This window comes from Chrysemys picta, chromosome 4 (genome assembly GCF_011386835.1).
Source record: "Chrysemys picta bellii isolate R12L10 chromosome 4, ASM1138683v2, whole genome shotgun sequence".
Classification (NCBI taxonomy): domain Eukaryota; kingdom Metazoa; phylum Chordata; order Testudines; family Emydidae; genus Chrysemys; species Chrysemys picta.
Genome location: NC_088794.1, coordinates 38,163,523 through 38,171,085, shown reverse-complemented (window position 1 = coordinate 38,171,085; position 7,563 = coordinate 38,163,523). Strand labels below are relative to the sequence as shown.

General features: G+C 59.9%; 1 long non-coding RNA gene across 1 annotated transcript; it reads left to right on the top strand.

Moving 5' to 3' along the window:
- The first annotated feature begins 4,391 nt into the window (after nt 1-4,391).
- On the top strand, nt 4,392-6,587 carry LOC135982728 (uncharacterized). Its single transcript, XR_010600275.1, has 3 exons — nt 4,392-4,687; nt 4,840-5,826; nt 6,374-6,587. It is a non-coding gene; the product is annotated as an uncharacterized LOC135982728 (long non-coding RNA).
- Nucleotides 6,588-7,563: the final 976 nt, after the last annotated feature.

Below are 7,563 nucleotides of genomic sequence, written 5' to 3'. Positions count from 1 at the left end.
GCTGCCGGCAGGGCTGGACTCGCTCTAGAGAGAACGGGAGGATTCACTCAGCAGGGGCTGCTGATCTGCCCCATTCACCAGGGCTGCCATCCTACGGCTTCAGCCTCAGTGGCTGGGATAACTGGGGGAAAGGTCTCAAGCTCCCCACATCCCACTTCACTGCTGCCAGAATCCCTCCCCCCGCCCCGCTAGAGCCCCCTCCCTGCCCAACCTGGGTGGGGGTGGAGGAGAGGGGTCAGAGAACTTGAGCTGTGGATTGGAGGTGGAACAGCTGTCAGGGGCACTGGGTGGGAGGTGGTAGGAGCTCCTCCTACAAGGAGGTTGTTGGCACTGGAGGTCCCTTGAAAGGAAAACAAGACTCCATTCTGGGGGTCAGGAGGGGGACTTCATCCCTCAGAGGTGCGCGGGTGCTGGGTGGAATTGCTGCTGGTCCCAGGGGCCCTTAATTCCCCCTGATTCCACGGGGGCGTCTGAGTCTCTGACAGGTCCTCGTTCCCTTGCAGCACGAGGTCGTCACGGCCAAAATAATGAACGAACTTCACATCATCCGGCACTTGCGCCAAGTGCCGGAGGCGCTGCAGGAATTCTGCCTCCAAGGCCACCAGGAACTCCCGCTCCCTCTAAACGGGGAGTGTAGTGAGACTGAGGGGCCTCCCTCCGAGCAGGAGAGCGAGGGCCCCTCTACACACCCCTTGGAGGGCAGAGCCTATATCGCCCCACCCCCCTTGCCTGTTGGCTGGCCACCGGGGCCTCTGGTAGACTCTGTTTCAACTGAGCGGCCTCCCTCCGAGCAGGAGAGCGAGGGCCCCTCTACACGCCCCTTGGATGGCAGAGCCTATATCGCCCCACCCCCATCGCCTGTTGGCTGGCCACCGGGGCCTCTGGTAGACTCTGTTGCAACCGAGCGGCCTCCCTCCGAGGGGGAGAGCGAGGGCCCCCCTACACACCCCTTGGAGGGCGGAGCCTATATCACCCCGCCCTCCTCGCCATAAGGACCGGGGCGTGGGGTCGGAAATATAAAAGGCCGGCCCTTCACCACAGTTGGGGGACAGCCTGCAACAGAGGAGGACACTTGGCCTGTTCTCCAGAGGCCCCTAACCCTAACCCCAGACATGGACGAGGACTGGCCCGGAGTACCCGCTGCGGTTTACCCCAAGGAGCCGGAAGAGGCCTGGAGGCCGCAGGTACCAAACCCCGGGGAGGCAGGAAGTAGCCAAGGGGCAGCCCGGGAGCTGCTGGCTGCAGAGCCCGGCGCGGCTCAGTCGGCGTGTTGCGGCTGGATCCCCGCCGACGCAGGGGCAACCAATCCTGCCCCTGCCAGCGCCTTGGGCTGGGACGCGGGGGAGGAGGGTGGGACCGCGTCCCCCTGCCACCCCACCCCGGGTGGCTGACCCCCTACACGGTGCAAGGAGGCTCTAGCCCAGGACAGGAACTGTTTGTTGGCTGGCCACCGGGGCCCCGCCCAGGCTAGAGCCAGCCCTGTCAAGTCTGTCTGTTTGCTGGCTGCCAGGGTTCCACCCAGGCCAGGGCCCTCCCTTGAAGTCTGGTTGTTTGTGGGGTGCTTGGGCCCCGCCCAGGCCTGAGCCACCCCCGATACAGTGTGTTGAGGGGCTGACCACTTGAGCGACCTCAGCCCAGCAGCGCCGGCTCTACCATTTTTGCTGCCCCAAGCAAAAAAAAAAAAAATACAACAACGCTCGGACTGCCTAAGCGAGCAAAAAGAAAACCAAAAAACCCCCCAACCACTTGGACTGCTGCCACCCGAACTGCCGAAGCAGAAAAAAAACCAACAACAACGCTCGGACTGCCGCCACCCGAACAGCTGAAGTGCAAAAAAAAAAAAAAAGTTGCCCGGCCTGTGCTGCCCCAAGAATGGACGGAATGCCGCCCCAGGCATGTGCTTCCTCCGCTGGTGCCTGGAGCCAGCCCCGCAGCCCAGGCCACAGCCTGGTTGCGACAGCTGATCGCTGAGGTGGGGCAGCTGCTCCACCCCCATGCAAGAGGGCACTAGAGTAGGCCAGAGCGGCTGCAGAGGCTGGTAGCCAATCAGAGAAGGGCCAACTGAGAGCCAATCAGGGCCGAGATTAGAGCCAGCCAATCAGGACTAAGCTAGGCCCTATATAAAGGCTGCGCAGGCAAGCAGCAGGCAGTATCCCCCAGACCTTCATGGGAGAAGGTTTGTCCTCAGAGCAGGAGACCAGCATCTCTGAAAGAGCAGTGCTGGGCAGGCTCAAGGGAGCATACTACAGCTCCGGCCCAAGACCTGCCAGACTGCAGGCCCTGATAGAAAGGGCCCAGAGGAGAAGTGGCCCAGGGACAGTTGGACAAGGGGAGAGCAGGGAGACTGCCACTAGAGGATCCCTGGGTTTGGACCCAGGATAGTTGGTGGGCCTGGGTCCCCCAGTTCCCTCTTGTACTGCAGCTGTCCATGCGATGGCTGAGTCAAACTGCAACCGGTCCTTGAGACAAGGGGCTAGACTTTGGGGGTTTTGGTTGGCCACTGAGGCAGTTGCAAGGACTGTTGCTAACCTGCTTCCCCCGCCCCGCCGGAAGGAGATGAGGATGGATTAGGGGGCACTGCTGGAGGGAAGTGGCCTGAAGAAGGACACCGTCAAGCGGACTAGGCAGATTGTGCCACATGGAGAGACCAAAATGGTGGAGAAAAGAGACTTCTATTGGAGGGCCTGGGTGGCTCGGCTTGCCGAACAGCAGAGGGAGTTGTTCTGGCTGCTGTGGAGGTCGGCACCCAGACCAAACAAGAGATCTGGCACCGAGGACGAGAGGCCAGGAATGCTGAACTGCTTCGCCTGTTGGTGACAGGGACACTAAAGGAGGGAGTGTCTCTCCTGGGAGGGAGCAGAGAGGCCCCACCCAGAAAAGGCACCCCCTGTGAGAGTAACAGGGGGCCCCCAGCTTCTTGGGTCTGTGGGGAGCCAGGGCACCTGAAGAAAGAGTGCCCCTACAGGACTCCCTAGGCCCGGGCCAGCCCAGAAGAAAGGGCTAGGGCCTCAACAAGCAGGAGTAGGGATGTGCCAGGGGGAAGACCCAGAAAGTGCTTCCATTGCCACCAACGGGGACGTTTAAAGAGGCACTGCCCCCTGAGGCAGAAAGGGGGAGTGTCTGAGACAAGGGCTCGGTCAGAGACCAGCCACAGAGAAGAGGTGGTGAAGATGGAGGCCCCTAGAGAGAAAGGGGCTGGGGCAGAGAGGCCCCACCAAAATGAGGGAACCCACATAGGAGCCACGAGGGCCCATGTGGGAACCCAAAGAGAAGTAGGAACCCACGTAGGACCAGGGCGTTCAACAGTGGGAACCCAGACCCTACAGGTAGGAAGCAGCTGGCTCCAGACTTTGGAGGGCCTGCGAGAGGAAAGGGATGCCCTGCAGGCCCCACTACGAAGGAAGCTGGGGCGAGAGGGACCCCTTTCCTCCCCTCCCCCGTGAGCATTTTTTAAGGGGGAGGGTTTGTGGTGGGACGGCTGCCCCACTCCCATGTGAGAGGGAACTAGAGTAGGCCAGAATGGCTGTGCAAGCCGTCAGCCAATCAGGGAAGGGCCTACTGAGAGCCAATCAGGGCCGAGATTAGAGCCAGCCAATCAGGGCTAGGCTAGGCCCTATATAATGGCTGCCCAGGAGAGCAGCAGGTAGTCTGTCCCAGAATTTCATGGGGGAAGGTCTGTCTCCAGAACAGGAGACCAGCATCTAGGGCTGGGCAGTACTGCATCTGGCCATCCGGTGGCTGAGACAAATTGTAACCGGCCCTTGAGACAAGGGGCTAGACTTTGGGGGTTGCGGTTGGCCACCGAGGCAGGTGCAAGGACTGTTGCTAACCCCCGCCCCTGGAATGGGGTGAGGATGGACTAGTGGGCACTGCTGGAGGGGCAGTGGCCTGAAGGGCAGTGTCAAGCGGTGAGCAACGCGGCTCCAGATGCCAATGGAGGACAAGAGATGGATGGGATGCTGCCAGCAGAGGGCGTTCCCCATCAACTGAGCTAATTCCCAGAGCGACCAGCAGGAGGCGCCATGCTGGTGAGTCCCAACCCTGTCAAAACCGCCCAGCCCTATTGTGGGCCCACTGCTACCCTGCAGACTCTGGTGAGGACCAGACTGGGCCAGCTGGAGTGGCTTCCCTCTGAGTGGGAGAGCGAGAAGGGGAGCTAGTGGAAGGGGAAATGGAGCCCCCCAGCACTGACAGAAACTTTCTCCCCTTTCTGTGGAGCAGGGTTCTTCCCTCTGCCCCCCAAATTCCTTCATATGGGGCAGGACCTCTTTCCCTTGCACCCACTCCCCTTCCCTCTTTCCTTGGTCTACCCCTCCTCATTCCATCTGCGCCCAGGCAGAGCTCTCCCTGCCCCATGTGGTGAAGAAAAGCCCTTGTGTCAGGGACACAGCCCCACTGGAGCTCGGAAAGCTCCACTTTTGAGGAGGTGGGGGTGGGACAGAGGCTCAGGGCTGGTTTCACCTCCTGCCCTTTATTCTCCCCTTGGCCCTTCTATGGGGGCTCTGGGCGTGACAGGAATAGGAGCCTCCTTCCAGCTGTCTTCCAGGCCCTGGGATCTGGCACAGCCTTCCAGACGGGCACTTCCTGTAGCTGAGCCACGTCAGGGAGCAGTGGAGACAGGTCACCTCGTCCCAGCAATGCCGGCTCTCAAAGAGGCTTAGATGGAAGACCCCAGTCCCTCATGGAGGTAAGAGCCATTTACTCCTTGGGGCGGTGGGTCTCTTGGGGGAGAAATGGCATCCCCAATGCATAGCCTGCCTGGGAGCTTTCCCTGTCCCTGGATCCCAGCCCTGGTACAGAGCCCTATTTCTCATCCTGATATCCTCATTTTATTCTCAGAGGCGGTGTCCAGGATCCTGGAGACGGTTTCCTGCTGCAGGAGGTTTGAGCGGGGAGAGATCACTCACTGTCACCACCCAGGGGTCTCCAACCCGGGTCTGCAGGGTTCATGGGAGCAGCCACACTCCAACCCTCCATCTGGAAGCCTGCTGAAAATTGCTTACCTCGGACCCATGAAGTTCAGCCCCAGTTTGAGGCTCCACTCCTGAGGTCCTATTGGAGGAGTCCCAGGAAAGCTCCCTGGCCCTGTGTAAGATAGCAGCAGGAACACGAAGCTGACTGAACACCAGGCCTGCTCCCGGTTCTGGACCGTGCGCTGCCTGGTTCTGCTGCCGCTCCCCTGGCTTGATTTCCTGGCATCTGAGTTGTGGTGGTGATCACAAGTTTGTCTTTTGCTGCTCATCTTCCAGTATCCTGACCCGGCTGACTCTCCACTCCTGTCATGTAAGTGTGGACTCTGGCTCTGACCAGTAGGTCTGGCTGCCCTTGACCCAGCCGTGACATGGACTTTGGTACAACTTCTCCAATGCCCCTTTCTGATCTCCAGCAAGATACACAAGTCCCTTGGCTCCCAAAGTCCCAGTTGCCCGCTATTCAAGGGCTGAGGGGTAGTGCTTGTATCGCCCCAGCTGCTTTTCCTAGGGGAATCTCCCTAGAGCCGAGGAGAAATCTGCTCTTTTCTTAGGATCAGTCCCACCCTGGCCTCAGTTCGGCTACTTTGTTGACCTGGGGTCAGGCACCACTTTTGAAGCCCTTAGCGTGGGGGTGGAGGTGGGAGCAGAGGCTGAAGCTCCAGCAGTTTCCACCAAAGAACACCCCCCTGTCTTTCTATGGCCTGACTAGGGCTCCCAATCCATCCTGGAGCTGAACACCAGATGGGAGCTGATGGATTGTCCTTGGTGGGCCATCTTCTTGTGTCTGATGAGAGGGCCAGGAGCAGATGCACCACGCCTGGCCAGGACCGGGCTAAACAGCCTGTAATGCTAGGTTAGTGAAACCATGGCCACAATACAAACACCCTGGGCATCCATGGGGACTGAATCTGGGCCCTTCATAACCAAGAGCACAACTCGTTCCAACTTGAGTCATGATGCTGGTGACCCCTGCCAGCCCCTCTGAGGGGGGTCAGTATTATCCCTGTTCGCTGGGGCATAGGGATAGAAAGCAACTGGCTGCAAGGTCACACACGACGTCCCTGACAGAGGCAGGAGGGAAGTGTCGGACTGATACCAGTCCAGCTCCAACCACTAGACTCCATCCATTTCCAAAGTCAGAGAACCCAGGAGCCCTGACTCTGACACTAGGCCTTAAATGACGAGACCAACCTCCCTCCCACTCAGGAAGCCATAGAAGGGACCATCTGCTGAGCTCCCTTGGCAATGCCGCTGTCCGAGACCATGGCTAGTGGGTGCCAAGTGCCTGAGCAGGGAACTCCTTGAGAGCCTCCTAGAGACTTGCAGGTGTTTGACTGTGACCCTCAGGGAGCCGTGGCAAGAGACTCTCTGGCTCTAACAAAGGGTTTCTGTTCTCCTAGACAGTCAGCCCGTGAGGCCAGTTTGCAGAATGTGGAAGAGCCCTTTGGCGAGGCGTTGGAGGATTCACCATGAAGGTAGCAGCAGTGGCAGTGCCTGGGTCCCCATGGGCCAAGCCTCCACTCCTGACACTCCAGGCTAATCTCCCCCTGCTCTCAGTGGGGCCTGGCTTTAGCTGCTGGGCCTGTGAGCCTAGACCAGGGGTCTCAAACTCCAATGACCATGAGGACTAGTTCATTGGCCCGAGGGCCGCATCACTGACATCCCTCCCACCTCGCTGCCCGAGGGGTGTGGCAGGGGCTCAGGGCGGGAGTTGAGGTGCAGGGGGCTCAGGGCAGGGAGTTGGAGGGGTGAGGCAGGGGGTGCAGGGTGCAGTAGGGGGCTCTGGGCAGGGGGTTGGGGTGTGGGGTGCAGTAGGGGTGAGGGGTTCAAACAGGGGGCTCAGGGTAGGGGGTTAGGGTGCAGAAAGGGTGTGGGATGTGGCTGGAGGCTGAGGGCAGGGAGTTGGGGTGCAGAAGGGGGTTGGGGTGCAGGCAGGGGGCTCAGGGCAGGGGGTTGGGGTGTGGGGTGCAGGTGGGAGTGCGAGGTGTGGCAGAGCATTGGGGTGCCACAGGGGGTTGGGGTGCAGGCAGGAGGTTCAGGGCAAGGGGTTGGGGTGTGGGGTGCAGGAGGGAGTGCGAGGTGTGGCAGAGGGTTGGGGTGCAGGCAGGGGGCTCAGGGCAGGGGGTTGGGGTGCAGGATGGCATTGGGCTGTGGCCTGGAGCCGCTTACCTAGAGAAATAGCCCCGCAGGCCGCGTGTTGGAGACCCCTGGCCTAGGCCGAGCACTCAGGGATTTCCATCAGCCTGCTCAATGGCAAATGCAGCCACCCGAAGAAGGGAAGAAGAATGGAAGTGAAAGAGTAAAGCTGGACCATCTGCTGAGCTGCTGCAATCAAGTGAGCAGAGCCGGGGAGAGAAGAGGGAGAACTCGAAGGTGGCTGGCGGCCGTAGGGAGGAGAAGCAGTTTGGGAGCCAGGAAAGGAGAAATAAATAGTTAATGACAAATGCTGCAGGCTCTCTTGTGTGCTGAAGGGTTGAAAAGGGGTCTCTTTACTATCAGGCTAAACTTTAAAATAGCTGTGTATGGGGGGGTGGGGTCTATAAAGGTAAGAGGTCAATCTAGGGCCTTGAAGTCCCAGATTCTGGGGCTA